Here is an 18675-nt window from a genome sequence, read left to right as displayed (position 1 = left end):
CCTAAGCGAAGGTTTCAACAGGCAGAAAAAGTGTGGATGTCTGAACACTTTGTAATTCTGCTTGAAGTCACTGAGAACCTGGCGTTTATCGAGAACTGCGAAGTGATTGTGAAGACATTAAGTCAGAATTTCGAAGTGACTTCTGCAGAGTCACGTAACCATGTTTAAAACACGAAACGCGCACGTTTTAAAATGAGGAAAGTCAATGGAAGTCAACTTCTGGCTACGTATTAACTTCTGGCATTTTAACTTCTGCCACTGCAGACTTTCGGCTTTTTTAAATGTGCACGCGAGTGTTTTAAGCATAGGTTACGCGACTTTGTTTGAGTTCGATGAAAAATTCTGGCTTTTATAGCAAATAGCCGAATTGCATAGCGGTGCGAGATGTTAGTTTTGACGTGACTTAACAATTTTGATGCGGAGTCACGTAACTTTGAAGGAAACGCAAACTTTGCACGTTTTTCAATCTGGCACTTCATATAGGAAAATCTGGCACTTCGGAAACTGACACTCCTTAGAACTGACACTTTAAAAAAGTTGCACGTGAGTGTTTCAAATATTTTTACGATAGGTTAAGCTCACCAGCTTGTCAACAAGCATTTGATAATATTTTTCCGAGTCTTCCCTTCCTGTTAGTCTTTGCTTAACTTTTTTTAAAATTTGAAATATCAAATACTTGTGGACAGATACTTTCTCGAACCGCGGCCTGAATTAAGCATAACTCAATCTCATTGTTTTCAAGTTGAGCTCGCTAGGATTTACATAGTATAGGACGAGATTTCGATTGCAACCAGTCATTGCCACTTTTTTCTGCCAATTGAAGCAACATTTGGTTTCGGGGTGAATATATGGGTATTTGAAGTTGGTATTTGTCTAATTCAGAAATAGCCTAGTAAGATTATCAAATTTCTCGTAAATTTTTTAAACATTTTTTGCTAACTTTGAAATGAATTAGTTATGAATATTTTCTTCTGAAAACTCCACATTGCCTAACTGTGCAATAATCAAAACTTGTCAAGTCTTGGTAAAGACTTGACTCAAGACCTGACTCAAGACTTGCCAAGTCATGGCCAAGACTAGACTTAGACTTGATAAAACTTGAGCAAGTATTGAGAAGTCATCACAAGTCTTAACACTTGTGATAAGACGTGATCACTACTGATTTGTCAATTCAATAAGTGTATTTCACGAAAGAAGTACTGATCAAGACTTGAATTCCGTTCCGGGAGTCAACGAATAATTCAAATTGAACTTAATACGACACGTTTGCAATATTTCTCCACTAATAAACGAGCTCAACAAAATGACCAAAAACATTTTCTTTAAATTTCTTCCAATTTGAGCCAAAATATTTTCTTATATGTTCTTACCTATTTTCAGCATTTAAAGAGCTCACTTTTTGTCCAATGAAAAAGTTCATTTTTGATGAATGCTGACATTTTTGTATGCATATTTTTCCAGAATAGCAGAAACTTTGTAATCGCTGGCAAAAATTTATTTCTCTACTTCAAGTCAGAAGACAAAATTTCAGGATTCATTTTTAAACTCCTAGAAAAAACGAAGTACATTGAAAAGTTGCTTCCCATGAAATTTCATTTTTGACTTGTGCTGGCATTTTCGTATGCAGAATTCTGTGGCATAGCAGAAATTTTGTAATCGCTGGCAAAAACTTATTTCTCACTTTCAAGTCAGTAGACAAAAATTCATGATTCATTTTTAAACTCCTAGAACAAACCAAGTACATTGAAAAGTAGCTGCTCCGAAACGAGATTGTAAATTTCTAAATGCAGTTAAATTAGGTGAAAATGTCTGCAATAGCGTAAAATGTTTGGTTTTCTGCCAAAAAAATGTTAATTCATCAAGAAAAATTCACAAAAACAGAATACAAAGATGTCAAACTAACAAAAAAGCAACAAGAAATTGTAGGCATTTCTTTAAAAATGTTATGTTTAATTGTAAAAACTTTTACTTCACAACTTGTGATTTCTTTCTTTGAAAAATTGTGCAAAAGAAACGCAGCAACTAGTTTTAACTAATCGGCGAATACTGCAAAATGGTCTCTCAAATTTAGTCGATCAATGATTGAGAAGTGTTATAAGCGTTCAACTTAAAGTTTTCGAAGCCAAATTTTATTTCCAAAGATTTCTTTTATTTTGAAGCAGAACTTCCGAAAACGAATGTCAATGTTGGTGGGGATATACACTAGTAGAACAGAAAAAAAGTATTGGCAGATCTTTTCAATTGTTTGAACTTCTCGGTTGGCTCAAAAAAAGACTCTGATTCAATTCTGAGTTATATCAAAAACACAATATCGAAAACAACCAAATAATGTTCTATTATAATAATATGAGAGATAAAATCTTATTACTATGAACATTTCGTTCCCTAAAACTTTAATTCTCCTAAAATTACGCCAAAGTGGTAATACAACTAACAACAATTGTTTAAATATATATATATATATATATATATATATATATATAAAAATACATATACATATATATATATATATATATATATATGTATATATATATATATATATATATATATATATATATATATATATATATATTACTTTTCAATGCTCCTATCGTCTGAAATAATGAGAAGCCGGGAAAAGCTCTTTTATTGAACTTTGGTTATCTGCATTTCAAAATTCAAAGAACAAAAAAATGATTTCGGATTTTTAGATTTCATTTTTTTGTACTTCCTTAAGACGTTTTAGAAGGAATCTATTGGGAAACAAATTTTAAACTCAATTTTTTGAAAAGTTGATGAATCATTAACTTTGAATTGCAGTTTCTGCTGTTTCTGCATTCAAAAGCTTACATGGTAAAAACACGGTATACTTTCTTTCATTATGTGTAATGATTGTTACTTTTTGAGGGATTTTCAAAAACCAACCATCTAAAAACTGACAGCATGAAAATTTAAAAACAAACTGTTTTTTTCCTATGTTCACGCAAATGAAAATACTGAAATACTGTAAGGTTTGATTCTTTTTTTACTCTGCCCTATTTTTAACATTCCTTGATGACGTCAGAAAAGTAGAAAATGTCTTGAAAGATTAGGAGCAACCACTATGTCGCTTACTATGTCAATAAAATTTTCATATCTAGTTTTCTTCAATCCATTTTCCTCTTTTTTTGGGCCGTTTTCGTTCGTTTCACTCTTGTCACGCTGTTTTAGTTTAACGATTGAGGTAGTTTTGCCGTATTTGTAGTGTAAAGACTGATCCTGAAGAATGACTAAAAAGTATATTGTTCTCACTCCCTGTCCAATGGGAATTAAATTTTTTGATAATACAGCGATAATATTATCTTAAATCATCAGAATTTCTGTCAGATTCAATCATCTCAATTTCAACACACTAAAAACCGTTATAACAATTGAAAAACCATATCATTGAAGTTATAATCGGTTTGATGACCATGGCTAAACGTTTCTGACATTTTGGAATGAAGGTGTTTTGATTTAAAAATGCTTGCTCAACGGTGTTTTCCAAAAAAAACGCAATAAGAAGCAACGACCCTCGTGAAACAATTTACTAGAAAATTAATCAATCTTCAATCTTGTGACTGAGTTTTCTTTTTAGTGAAAATTTGAATTAACATTTTGAAGAAAAATCAAATCCTAAAAGGCCTAAAAACAATCAAATACGCCGCTGAAAAATAATTAGAAAACAAAATCTTTGGCGTCTCAAATCGTCTCAAAACATAGTTTCAAAAAATTTGCACACAATTTGATATGTTATTGAACAAGATTCTAACGAAAACTTCTGCGAAAAAAATTTGCTAACTTACTGCCTTCCATTTTCACTTTCAAGGATTATTTTTAACACTTAAAAACCCTAGTTGGATCCGAATGGTTATCTTGCAAGATTCTGCAAGAATCTTGTAAAATCTAGCAAGACGATACGTCGTCTTGCAAGATTTTCTTCCGAAATCTTGCAAGATCTTGCAAGATAACCATTTTTTGCAAGATTCTTGCAAGCTCTTGCAAGATAAACATCTGGTCTCGTCTAGGGAATGCTGTAAAAAGCAGAAATACGAAAAAACTGTCACATAATTTTAATATTTCAACAGTGCGACATTGGGTTGTTCGTTAAGTAAAGCATCTCAGATCTCTCTCGGACTTACTGTACAATTAGCAGTTTCGGTTTATTTTAGATGCATTAAATTTGAGGATTTGGGCCTACAAAAGTAACCATAGCATTCCAATGCAAAAGAAGATTTTGGCAAAAACTTTTCTGCTTTTTTAAAAAAAAATTGCAAACTTTGTCTTTCACATTATGGTACGTTACTTTAAGATTGTATGAAAATTTAAGGAAGTGTACGAAAAGCAAACGGGTGAGAAACAACCAAATGTTTACAAAACTTTAAACATCGTTAACTGCTCGAAAAAACGGAATTCGAAAAACACTCAAATGAAAACGGGTTCGGAACAAGAGGTAAGACGAAAGAGAAAAAGCAGTATACTAGAATGGGAAAAAACAAACTTCGAGTTTATTAAGGGAGTTATTTTAGAGAGCAAGCACAATACTCCTGAAACGTAAGAAGTTTCAAATCCGGTAGAGGCTTATTTTTTATTGTAATCTCGTTTGCTCGGATCCCTTCCACAGAAATTCCCAATCGAAAGTACTTTTTAAAGACAACTTACGGTTTAATGTTGCTGGTTATTAATTTCTAACCTTCAGGTTCAATAATGTTAACAAATCACACTTAATGTCAGAGATTTATTAAAGTTATGCTATAAAGAATTCACCGTTTCGTGTGGACAGTTTAATATTACAGTCGTATTAATTTTGTGCATTTTTAGAATAGAAATTTTAATGGAAAAGCGAAGGGAATAAAAAGAGCAAAAATGTGTTTCATCCAATAATTTTTCACAGCATTGGTGTAGTAGAAAGTATATATTTTAAATCGTACGTGCCACCAAAATGCTGCAAGATTTGGAACATCTTAAACGTCAATCAATGCGTATTGACATTTTTTATCAATAAATAAGATTAAATTTGAATTACAATTCGGAATACCGAAACGCATATCAATTTTTGCTCAGGGAAGAGAGAACAGCCAAAACCGAAAAGATGTCCGATTTGAATTGAAACCAAATTGCCAAAAATCAAACCTTAGACAAAATAGCCCTTTAATTATCAAATTAATCAAATTTGCGCGCAAAAAATACGAAATTGTTGAAAAAATAGGATGATATATACTTGAATAATTCATAAATAGATGCATGGATTTTTAAACAACGAGACATTTTACAACCTTTAATTAGTTTATTCGCACAATTCTGCTCATCGAAACGTTGCGGTGTTATCGGCTTATCGAAATTGACTCATTAATTATTCTACTTTGATTTAATTTCGGCTTTGCGGACAGTCTGTTTAATTAAGCAGTCAATCAAAGAAAAGGCTAAAAATGAAATTGACAATTATATTTTCTCGGAATCGCTTAAAATTGTGACCCGTTAATTCCGAAGAAGAAAAAGAACAATCGAAACATATTGACCCTTCGCTGCGACACATAAAAATGTTCCGTTGTTTGTTTTTTTGTTTACAATAGCTCTGCAATGAATTTTTATGAAGATAAAAGCATTCGAATCAGAAATGGCCACCAGATGATGCATAATCAATTTGGAAGCGTGCAACGCGGCAAAATGTGATAATTTTTTCCTAACTTTTCATTCCCAAGATAAAAAATCTAATCGGTTAGACTAGTTTAAAGTAATCTTAAATAAGTAAAAGTAAATAAACTAAACAAATAGTATTATGATTCATATACATAAGTGATACCCCCCCCCCCCCCCCCCCCCCCAAATTCACTACGCAGCAACCAACCGAAATGCAACCGACCCATCGTAGAACAAAACCATCAATATATAATAGCTGTTTGCACACTTTTACGGTCGCAAATTATATTGGTACCAGTAAGATCAACCTTTAATTAGGCGATACAATTCATTGCCATTGCAAAAAAAAGCATTTGAATACTTGTTATCGCAAAAAAAAATCGTTCACGTGGTAAAAGAAAACACTTTAAAAGTTCGATGATGTGATGAAAACCATGAGATCAAAAAAACGCTGGTTTTGGCAATTTGAAAAATGCTTCGAAGTTCTTATAAAGTGTGTGCTGCGTATGTGTGTGAAGTAATTATGAACTGTTCGTTAATATAGTGTACAAAAACATCATTTTTTGCTGCCACTGAATCTATCTGAAAAAGAGCAAACAGTTGCTATATCTTGATTGGCAGATGAGAACGCCTGAAATTTCAACTTGTTCACTATTGCACTCTATTTTTTCACATCACTAAAACGCCATATGCTTCATAAGAAGATTCAATTGTTTGTAGATACAGAAATCAGTTCTTAATTGTAACCAGAAGGTACTGAAAAAAGCATCAGGATCATCGTTATTTTGGTTTGAGCAAATAACATTTGTCAATAAACGCTAATATTGACTCATTGATTGAGGTTCTGTCAAATGACAGTTGGAAAAAAATAATTATGGCCACTTGACTCTGCCATTCCAAAATTAAGAATTTAAATTTGCAAGCAGATTGTCATCTTTTTTTCCACTTCATCTCTGGGAAAAAAAATTAGTATTTGTCTTCTAGTACAATAGAAAGAAACCTATTCCATTCTTAGTAAGATATTTTAAGAACCTTTTAAATTTAATTTTTCCTAGATCAAACGATTGCACCAATAATTCACAATTTTTTTTGAATTACAAGAAAAAATAAACGAAAACACAAAATGCTATTTATTAGTTATCCAAAGAAAACCTATGAAAAGGAAATTTTCATGTTTTTGTTTTTACTAAACAAGAAAATGAAAAAAAATAAAACATACAAAAATTCAAAACTGAAACAGAAAATGGACAACTAGCAAGTTTTTTTCTATTACCAAGGATTGTTTATGCATAAAAAAATATTTTCGATCATCTTAAGTTGTTATCGAACATACTAGAAATTTAATTAAACAAAAAGTCCTAGAATCAAATGATAGGGCATTATTTTTTTAAAAAAAATTAGCAAAAAAATTAGTAGAAAAGATTTTAAAAACATATTTCATTTAAGACCGAAACACAGCAAACGTAGTTGACTTTTTCCCAATTGCTGAATAGGAGATGATTACAAAATTGAAAATTTGCTAAGCAGTATGTAAGAAAAGATTCGAACAAGATACCACATTAGAAATTACCTAAATAAAATGTATATTCCCTCTGCCAATATCAAAATCATATATTTTCTTTGCTTTTGATGAATAAGAAAAAGACCAAAGTTCGGAGGTTATAATAGTTTTCTGGGCCATATGGTTGCTGAAAAAAAAAATTTGTGTCAAAGTTAAGAGACACGCAAAAAAATTTAGACAAAAAAGCAACTCGGAAGCCCTGTGCAAAAAAGCAGCCCGTTAAATTCAACAATTTCAAAAACTAAAGAAAAAAAGCAGAAAAAATATTGCGAATGAAATTTTTTTTTAATAATAGTTTTTAAGCTATTGCAATCTAGCTGAGGTTTTATACGATATCGAGAATAAATTTCAAAATGCGCTTGAAACAGTTACGGAGACAAAACAGTTTCTGAAGATTCCCTTCCAAGTTTATTTATTCGTGATTGCTGAAAATTGATGTTAGAAAAGAATAGTCAGAAGGACCAATTTTTTGTTTTTTGGCATGCGTAGTAGTATCTGCAGTAGTATTGACAATTTTGAGCATAAAATATCTTTGAAAAAATTTAGGAGCTGAATAGTTCGTTTTGCGTTGAGGTTGTTTAAAATAGAAGGGGAATACTGCAGATAAGTATTTTGGCAATACTAATAAACTACAATTCAAGTAGGCACGATGCAGTTAGTAGAAACTTATCAAGCGTTCACAAGACAATAAAACCAAGTAGTGCATTAAATATGGAAGATAGATAAAGACACTTGAGGATTTTCTTCTACATAATCAAATCTTTTTTTTTGAAGCCAGCATAACTGAAGTTTTCATTCAATAAGTACTTTTTCAAACTTAAATGTTTTTTTTTGTAAACTATAACAGCCTTTCATCAAATGTTGTATTACTATTTGTGCACGATTGAGTTAAAATAATAGAAATTTTTTGTAACAAATCTGGGTAAAATTCTCTTTTCGGATGCCCAAAAATTTTTCAAAAAACCAAAACTGAAATTACAAGGTTGTGCATCAATAATTTTTTTGGGCTAGAGTGCTGCGAACTGGATTGTCCCAATGGATGGGAATTTTATTCAGCTGAAAATTCGAGAACAACGCCTACGCATCAGGCGTCTTTAAAAATTTTTTCAACTTGCAACGACAGGAACTTCTCTAGAAACGCTTTACTCTTTAAAATTAACTTTTAACTTTGTATTCTCTGCTCCGATAAAGCAAACACAAAAGCTAGCAAATTCCAATTGTAAATTGTATACTGTTATAACCGTTATTTTAAGCGGACATCCAGGCAGTTCATCAAGACGACAACAAGAATAAAAGAAAATTTATAAAACCAAACCGAACCCCATAATTGAACAAAACAATTATCAACAAAAGAGGCCCAGTAGACAATGTTTTTCGAAATGATAAGTAGCTATCACGTCCCTAAAATTTGACGAAATAAATTATTCACTGACTCAGGAAAAAACGAGTTATGATATGATAGCTGAAAAAGTTCGGATTATGAAAAGGAAAATTATCAAAAGAATTGGAGGTAGCGAAATGAAGAAAATTAAGTTTCCAACGTGAATGAAAACCATTTTATCCAATCAATGAAATACTTACAAGTTCTCAGAAACATAAAACATATTCAAATCAAATAAATTTATTAATTGCAGAAGCCTTATAAGTTTTTCATTCCTCGAGATAATAATTATCGATTCAATTTTACGGTTTTCCAAAAAACCCACTGAAAGAAACCAAACCTTTTAATTTTAGATAGGAAATAAACCCCCCGGAAATAAACCCCCACAGTAATAAACCACATGGAAAATAAACCCATCACAGCTTGTCTTTTAACGACTGGCGCATTTCACCTCGCGAGCCATTGTCATATCTTAGCGACCCGTGGGACTTGATATGAAACTATCACAACCGAATAAGTTCTCACGACCAAAGTTCATAATTAAAATGGGGTTTATCTCCATGCGGGCTGATTTCCGTGTGGGTTTATTTCCTAGACCCCCAACTTCATAATGATGTATAGATTTGGAAAAAATTATTGGTTGTTTATTCCATTCAATGATTTTTTTGATGGTTTGCTTGACTTTTATTACTGTAGTATCAGTTGCTTAGTTTTTTTCATTCCCATGAATTTGGACGCTCGTGATTGATAAACTGAAAGTTATCTCTTTTCCCCATAACATTATTTCTAAATGAAGCGTCATTTATTTCAGTTTTCAATTGAGTAGTTAGGGATATCTTTACGCTGTAATTTGCAAGCAAATTTTGAGACAAATCACACTGAAAAATTTGATAGTGCAATCGACTTCTCATTGAACTAACCTCAAGTTATTTCTCCATATAAAGATTTAGGGATTGAAAAGCACTCAGTTGCTTTAAATGCTTCTCACTTTGTTTTTAAGTTTTTAACTCAAAATCGAGCTCAGCTGATTGTCTAAGATTAACCTCAACTCTTTCTGATTTTCAGTGTTTTGACATATGCTTGTTCAGGTCTTAGGAGCTTTCATATTTTAAAAGACCGTATTTTTCTTAAAGGAGAGCCGAGTTTAAAAATAAATTCTCCGTCAGCATTGAAAGCAGGTGAATTTATCGCGTCGATATACAATAGAGACAATAGATTGGACAATAATTACAACACTTAACAAGATATTAAAAAAGGTTTAACGAAAAGTGCTTAGTATTTTGATAAAAAAGACTTTTTTGTGAAATTAGCTATTTCGGAAACATTTGGAACTATTTTTGTTTTCAACTGAGGAAATGCAGCAATAGACCAGATTTTGAGTAATTTTGGAAATTAAGAATAAAAAAATTTTTTCAGATTGAAATTTTTGCGCCGTAAATTTTGCGAATTTTTGGATTTTTTAATGTTATTTAGAGACCAGAATATCAAATCTTGAAAAATGAAATGTACACGCTTATGTTTCCTGGCTTCCACACAGTTTGCGCACAACTGTTCCTGAGTTTTTAAACTCTACCTGCTTTGTCGTCAATTTGTAGTCTTTGTCACAATGTTTAAATGTCCAATTGACATCCTAAGCAGTACCAAGTCAACCTATTTATTAATTTATAGAAGAAAATTTATGGGTGTTATTACGCACGTCTTTATGAAATTTGATTTAAACAAACTTTCTTGGGTTTTCGAGTTTTGCTTTTTCACTCTTATCTCTGCCAGTTTTTAGTATAATCTAAGCAAAGATGAAGGTTTGATTTTTTAAAATGATTTTTAATGTAGCGCTCATTGCTGTTTCATCAATTAAGTAACTTTTTTTGTCATTCATACCTCGGGTTCAAATAATTTTTTTTCGGTTTTTTTTTCAATTTTGTGGGTTCTTTTTAATGTCTTCTCCAATTCACAAATTAATGACACCTTAATTACAATCATATCAGATCAATAGTGTTGAAAGAAGGTGTACTTGATTTGTTTAGTATTTCCAGCGAAAAGATTTTGATTTTATAGGCTTCGAAAAAGTTTCGCAAAATATTACCGACTTTTGTTTTTAACTTTTGCTTTTTAACTGTTTTTATTCTGCATAGTCGTGTGACATTCTGGATAATGACTGATTTCAATTAGCCTTTAAATTTTATCAATTTTTAGCTTATGACTTTTTCATGAAATTGCAATTATTTGCTTTCTGAATGTATATGCGTATTTCTTAACTTTTCACTTGAATGTTTTTCCACTTTCTAAGTATTCTCAATAAAAAGAGGTCCCATATTTTTTCTGTTGGAAATCAGGTCGGTCAATTTGTTGAGTTTGGTTTTTGTCTGATGCTGCTTTGACTTTGTCCTTAACTTTTTTATTTATAAATTAGCCATTAAGTTTTGTCGTAATTGATGTTTGTTGTTTTATTAGATCTGGTTGTTTGTCTAATCTCTTTGTCTCCTTGATGGCTGGTATTATCAGCTTTCTTGTTAGGCATTTTATTATTGGTATAGTGATTTGAGCTGAAAACCATTTTTTAAATTGGTACACTAAATGTTTTCGAACAACATACGAATTTTTGAAATTGATGATCAATTATGTGAAAAACGTTGTTGAGCGGGGTTGGAGCATTATGTGCAAACGCACATTACCGAGCCTCTTTGTTTTATAATAAATATAATTTAAAAAAGTGCTGCAAAAATTTAGAGCAGCATGGAATAATTAGAACAGCATGCAGTGCTGTTTTTAAGATCTGCAGGGTCGCCGTTCTGGGAAAAAACTTGGAACTCGATTTTTTGTCTCTGGTTCAGAAAAAAGGAAGTTCATTGCAATAGGTGCCTAGAAATTTTAATTGAAGTACAGTTTACTTTTTTGATTAGGCTATGTAGGATGATTAGTCTGTAAATGGCTCAACGATTTTAGTTTTTGTTTTGCAAAACTTTCAAAAATTATCTGAAAACGAACTATCAATTATTATTTCCGTGTAAATAACAAAAAATAAACATTCGAGACAAAGAAAAAACCTAAATTCTCTGACTTTTTTAATTTAAAAATATATGCAAATCTTACCTTGACCGAAAGAAATTTGCAATATAAGTTTTACACTCTCTGCCCTCCCATTAAGTACGAGATTAATTGTGTCCCACAATGGCAGCAGCCTTTGTATGGAGGTTTATTAATCCAGATGAAATAACAAAAGATTATTGGGATTAACAGACAGTATTTCTAATTTAATGAACGCTTGTAAGTTTATCAAAACCATGCTTGCGGTAGATAAAATGTTAGCAAGAGTTGCAAAATGCTTCAACTTTATCAGAATGATAAAACTTGTTTTTACTTCTTCAAAATATTTCCTCTAAATTTGATCTCAAAAGGCGCCCGAAAACAATTATAAATCAAAATGAAAGGAAAAATTGAAACATTTGTATTTCAGTAAAAATTTCTTAAGTTTTTGCACTTTAGTAACAATTTCAACAAATTCAAATAATTAATCAGTTTCATTACTTACCTATAAATAAATAACAAACAGCAATGATAAATCAAGACTTCCCGTAGTGAGAACAAGACTTGAAGGTCTCGATTTAAAAATAATTTTTACACCAATTGCTCCTTTAATTCTGCTAATTTTGCTCCAAATACAGTATCGGCTATTTGAACTGAGTAAATTTGAACTTTTGGGAGTGGTTGTGACAAAACATGACATGCTGAGATTGTAAAAATGTAGTAAATTGATCCCCAGGGGGCTTTTGAGATTTATTCATAACTGATATGTTAAAAGTTCGAGGTTAATTTGTCACCTACAAATTTTTGGCCACGCCTAAAAATGAAATTGTTTAATTCAAAATATAAGGAATGTCAAAAATTGTTCAATTGAAGCGATTCTGCTTGAGCAAGAAGAATTTATTCTCCGAAGGCAATATTTTCAAGGCAATTTTCAAAAAATACCCTTCATCAGGAAATTTTGAGAGGCAATAATAATTTTCAATTTCCTCCCCACCTTAAATTTATTCACGAGTTTCATTTTCTGTATGATTTCAATGCTGTTGCGAATACAAATAAGAGGAGTGCATTTTTGATAGATGTTAATTATAAACTTTTTAATCGCTAATATCGGAAAGAGTGTTATGGAAATATTCCACAAAGTGGCATCTGTCTCGCATTTTAACAAGCAATTCCGTTTTCGACAGATTTTTGTCGGAGCATTCACTTTTTTCTAGGAAACAGAAAAACTATGCAGTTATACATTTTTAAGCTTTGCCAAAACGAATGTACGCAACTCATTAGTTTTGATAAATTGCGTTTTTTTTCAAGACATCAAAATTATATAGATTTTCAACAACTTCCCAAAAATTGCAACAATTGACCTCTTTAACTAACAAAAAGCGACCCCACAGGCATGCATATAAGAAACAAATAAAAATTTTTACAAAATGAAATTGATCAAACGAAAATAGAAAAAATTTTCTTCGAATATCTGAGAAATTATCTGTCATTTCAAACTTGCATAAAACTTGAGCAGTATTTTTAGAGTATGAAATATGCGTGCGAATTTTGAGTTATTGAATTGGAAATAAGTACTTAGTTACAGTCATCACTATCTATTATAGCGCATAATTGTATGTACTACTAATGTGAGGAAATAAGCTAAGCATTAGCTCTTACTGCTCGAGCTATATCGCTAAGCATTTAGCCGCCGCGCTCAGCTGAGCTTGTTGTTGTTTGCGGCTATTCCTCTGCTGCTAGGCTTGAATCGCCAGCCAGTGGATTGAATCCTCGCAGAGTTGGAAAAAGTGAAAGTGCTTCTACTACAAATTCACTGCTTTTTATAGTGGTGGTTTATACTTTTTGCCAGCTGGCATAGTCTGATTGGTTGATTCAGTATGTCGACATAGACTACAGCAATAGCACAGTAGGATTGCATCAGATAGCACTAAAAATGATTGAGTTTTGTTTTGTATGTAGCACTGCTACAGTATTTTTGTAAATGAGAAGATGATAATGAAATCAAGCAATGAATAAAATATTTTTGTCAATTTTTGTCATAATTGTATAAAAAATTTAAAAACATTGATTTTCAGGCTCGTTTTAGTTTGTAAAAACGACTGTAAAATGATGAAGACGTAGCAGATATGAACATTAAGTACAATTTTTTAAAACAAATTTCAGACAAAATTTAGTGAACGTGAGGAAATGTATTATTAAGAAATTGAATGTTCTTAATCTCAAAGCTGGGAAGCAACAGTTTGAAAATATCGGGTACAATTGGAGATCTTTTGTTCTAGACTTAAGAACGAAAAAGTGAGTATTTAGAGAGTTGTTTTAGACAAAAAGTGAGTGAAACGAATCTTCCTTTTACCTAAAAATAAATCAAAATAAGTTAGATATAAAGGAGCATATGTAACGCCAACAATGATTTTGTTTCAAAAAATGAAGCAAGAAAAATTTGAAAGATATTGAACTCCTTTTCCAAAAACTTGAGGTTCAATAGGAGTAAAGTAGGAGTAGATAACAGAGAAAAAAATAGGAGTAGATAACATTTCAAGTTGTTATGAGGAATTGTTTGAAGAATTTTATTCAAGCTCTAAAAATTTATGCTGCTGAGAAGCAAACGGTCTCAAGTTGACTTGGCCCATAAGCTGATGCATCATCATGAAATCATTAATCAACAAACAACTGGTGTTAAACTCAAAGAGTCCATGACAAAACTTAAGGTAATTCATATAACCCAATTTGCGTCCAGTTTCCAATCACCTATTGTATTTTTTTTACCTCAACAATATATTTTTTATTTGAGGCATAGCAAACGTATAATTTCGCAGATTTGCGCCATCAACTTTTGATTTATCTGGTTTTGTCAACTATAACATCTAAAAATCAATTGGAAAGAAGCTGCAAACGAAACCCAAATAAAAACAATTGGTAGTTCTGAGAAATTTTCTTCAGTTTTTAAAAAAACTATAAAATGTTAATGGAGTATAGCTCCAACAATAAAGTTCGTTGGCCAATTTTGTTGCGTAATTTAAGAACGTGATCTTAAGGGGTTCATAAATGAGAGGTTTATTTTTATCTTACTTCTAGGAAGCAAAACCTTGCAACGTTTTGATAAAAGGTAATTAATTTGCGTAATTAAGTTTGAGAACATAATGATGAAAATTGTTCTTGTTTTGACAACTTTGTTCAAAAACTTTTTTCTAAAATGTTCGAAAATAATGTTTTATAGAAAAAAGGGGGTTAAAAAGATTGTTACTAGCGTCTGAAAAGCAAAAACCAATCAGCTTGCAGAATACATTTATAATTAATAAGTAAAATCTAAAAAATCCACTACTAATCTTTTTCTAAATGAGATGATAAAAATGTATAAAACATTCCGAATCCTTTTTCAAGCTTGTACAGCTAGAACGATGAGGAAAAAGAATAGGATATCAATATTTTTGAATAACTCTGACAGTTTCTTTTAGAAAAATTTTCAGACAGCTATAAAAAATTATGCTGCTGAGATCTAAAAGCTAAATTGGCGCATCAAATAATGCAAATTCTTTGGGTCGTTAGATAAAAAATCATATCAAATGAATTTAAAATAAATATCAAAATCAAACGATTCAATTTAAAGATCCTATGGAAAAACTCTTCAATTCAGAGCTTTTCTCTCTGTCGTCACTTTACTATTCAGAACAAACCATTAATCCAAATTTCAAATAGTCAATAGACAAACCTTGAGTTTTCTAGAAAACCTAATTTCAAGTGTCTAGTTTTGAATATTTGAGCAAAGTAACTTGAAATAGAAAACAATTAGCTGCAGTACCCACACACATTGTCAGGTTTACTGTCAACATGGACCCAGTTTTTATACTTTTCCATCTCGTTTTCACCTTTTTCCAAAAATTATTTTAAAAATATAATTTTGCTTACTTGGAGTTCAAAGTTGAGGTGGTCGTTCTGTTCGCTCTCTGGTTTCAATAACTCCCATAATCAACGATACACAAACTCAATAAACACGCTAATGTGTTAATTCAATAAAAGGAAACGCTTTAGATTTCTCAAGTCACTTTTAAGAAAACAGAATTTGCACAGTTATAACTTTATAAATTATATCAACTCAAATGTTATAAGATCCAGGAATTAAAGATCACTGCAACTAAATGCACTACCGGAACGTGAGAAAATGTCAATTTGGAATCCGGCCTTTCCGTTTTCCTAATCCAATTCAAAACTTTCACTAGTTTTTACAAGTTTGGCCAGAACTGAAAAGTGAAAACTAACACTGCTCTTAGTCAAAATTAAAACTTTGTTATGATTAACCGAACGCTTGCTAAGCAAAATTATGGGCCAAAAGGGTTTTCGAAGATTCCCACATCTAAAAACGTCTTCAATTAGCTTTAAGGAATGTCAAAACAGAACGCAATTAAGGCAAATTTATCTGAATTTTCTGGATATTTTTAGTTTCACGTGAAAGTTTGCTATTTTTTCATTCATTTTATCACTAAAACCTAATTCAGGGTATTTTTTGTAAATTTAAGTTTCATTAATTACTCCCCTACTTTTTTTTGCAAGTTTGACTGTTTTTCGTGCGTCAAACAAAATGCGCCTGTTCAATTAAAACCAAAAACAGAACATTTATGAAACAGAAGTGCGGATAAAATTATATACTTAAACAATTCAGTGATTTCTGAACTCTGAAATGTCTGTTTTCAGAACGTTGAACTTGACTTAAGTTTTCTTAAAGTTTAGCAACTAACATTTTCACAAACTGGCGCGTGTACCGGTATCTGTTGGTCAAAGGAGTTCTTTTGAGGGAAAATAGTGAAAGTATGGGATAAAGTAAAGTTAACCATAATTGGATCATTTAAGTCCATTCATACACCTACGTCGACAAACATAACTAAAATTTGGAAGGAAACTGTGAGAAACACTCACACATTCATTTTTGAAGTAATTTTGTTCGCAAAAAATAAGTTCAAGATAAGACAAAAGAATTGGTATGCGTAACAGGCTTAAGTCTTGAGTCATTTATGTCACAATAATGACAAAATTCAAGTAAAAAAAATTACTGTTAGGAGGTTGAAAGAGAACAACCTAATGTAAATTGTGCATAAGATAAGCTTGACATAGCTTGACAAGAAGCTCTACTTGTTCAACGTATACTTGGCTAGAGAAATGAAGCCTTGAGGAACAAGAAAGAACGTAAGAACGGGTTATAAGAGATGCCCAAGTTCAAGAGCTTAAGACCAGTTGGTGTAATTGGGTAGCACACTAGGCTTGCAAGTAAGAGATGCTGGTTCGAATCCAGTACTGGTCCATTTTCACAGTAGTTGCACCTGAATAGACCCCCTAACAATTACTGAATTCTGTGTTTTACCATCGTAAAAAAGATAAAAGTGAATCTTCAGTCTCAAAAAGTTTTAAAAAATTTTTGTGCAACATCTTTGCATATCACCTTTGGTATTTCCTTCTATTTAGCAAAAAAATTTTGGGTAAAATGTCTCCAAAATGGTTTATTAAATTAAATAAAGTTGAAACTTTCAGAACAGAACACATTGAAAATCTGTTCTGTAGAAAAAATTACAATTAAACTACCCTTCTTTAAACCACATTACCCTCTTTAAACCACATGTGTGACAATCAGCTATAATGTTCTCAATGATTTCTCTTCAAATGGTTTCTAATATATGCAGAATTATCTTTTTCAATCCAAAATTAATAAACAGCACAATGCTTCAAAACTGAATCAAAGATTCTTTGACTGTACATTATCAAACAGAGGCTCCTCCAATGTTTTTGCTGTTCCAGTAAAGTTCATCAACGATGATTAAGACAACATACTTCAAGAGAATTGTAACTGTGGTACGTTGGTACAACAAGAGCCTCAGGGTTTGTTTGTATTTATTTTTTAGTCTATAACGACTAACAATATTTTATGTTCTGTAATCAGGTTGCATGTAATCTAACTCTTTTGAACTTTCTACCTGTAAACTAACTCAATCTAAATGATATTACCCATTGCTATTTTTAGTCTGTTATGACACTAAGAAGGTAAATAAGTTTAAGAAACCCTCATGACCCTCTTTAGTCAATGAGCCATTTTGGTAATGGTCTTGCCATGAGTCACCAATTTCATTGGTGCAAGTGGCAGATGTATATGAAGCTGGCGTTAATCGCTAAAGAGAACCTGGAATTAGCAAATTTACTGAATCCTGCTCTGGAACATGTTTTTTTATCCTAGGCAAAGATTTATGAAACCCCATTTTAAACCAAACGCTGACGACCGAACATTGCTGAAGCATAAGAAATGTAGCTCAAGCTGAAGAATAAACCCTGTAAACAGACAGACATAAAGTGGCCCTTTGTTGGTTATTTGACTCAGAATGGTGGGCTGAAGACAGATGAGCTACCAAAATATCCACAAAGAATATTAATCAAAATAATATCAAATACTTTTGACAGGAAAATTACTTTTGACAGATTCACTAGGGGGAGCAGAAAACTGAGAAAAAACTAAACGATGGAAGAATTTTGCCAGGACATTACGAAAAGTGTGGAAACTATAAAATTGACACTTTGGAAATTGAACCATTAATCACGATACTTTAATCTTCGTTTTGAATAACAATGAAAATCAGAATGAATTGACAAAAGAGGGAGCTGGGCCAGAACGAGCTCTTTAAAATGTAAAAAAATGGAACCGAGCTAAAAAAACTAAAGGCTAATTGGAAACAAAAGAAAAAATTATAGTATTCCAAATCCCGCTCAAAGCTAACACGAAAAAGTTTTGGCCCTAGAAACCCGCACACCAGATAAAATTTTGAATAATAAAATGTCATTTAGTTGTCATTTCCAGCAGTATCGAATTATTTGTAGAAATGCGGACTCATACTTGATTAAGATCATATACCACACTCTCCAGCTGCAGGCTATTTATGCTGAGAAAAGCAACAATAAAACCATTTGGCCAGATTACGACCATCTCCAGGACTACCTGTGTACGCGTGCCTTTACTGAATTGAGAAAATCTACCTTTTGGCTTTTCAAGCCGCCATTTCGCTTAACAGTCTAATGAATGTTTGTGGCATTAATTTTT

General features: G+C 31.8%; 1 protein-coding gene across 5 annotated transcripts in view; it reads right to left on the bottom strand.

Annotated features, from left to right (window-relative positions):
* LOC142350235 (uncharacterized) overlaps positions 1-18675 on the bottom strand; it is a 131003-nt gene that overhangs the window by 98901 nt on the left and 13427 nt on the right. The window contains exon 1 of one of the 5 annotated variants that reach the window (XM_075401998.1): positions 15510-15726. The exons of 1 other annotated variant lie outside the window; for it this stretch is intronic. The gene's annotated coding sequence lies outside the window, so the exon portion shown is untranslated. Of the gene's footprint in view, positions 1-4659; positions 5449-11669; positions 11738-15509; positions 15727-18675 lie in introns of those variants that run through there. 3 more of the 5 variants (XM_075402006.1, XM_075402000.1, XM_075402003.1) reach the window with 3 other exon arrangements.

Source organism: Convolutriloba macropyga, chromosome 12 (genome assembly GCF_964194025.1).
Source record: "Convolutriloba macropyga chromosome 12, txConMacr16.3, whole genome shotgun sequence".
In the NCBI taxonomy this organism is placed as follows: domain Eukaryota; kingdom Metazoa; phylum Xenacoelomorpha; order Acoela; family Convolutidae; genus Convolutriloba; species Convolutriloba macropyga.
This window is presented reverse-complemented; position numbering and strand designations above follow the sequence as displayed.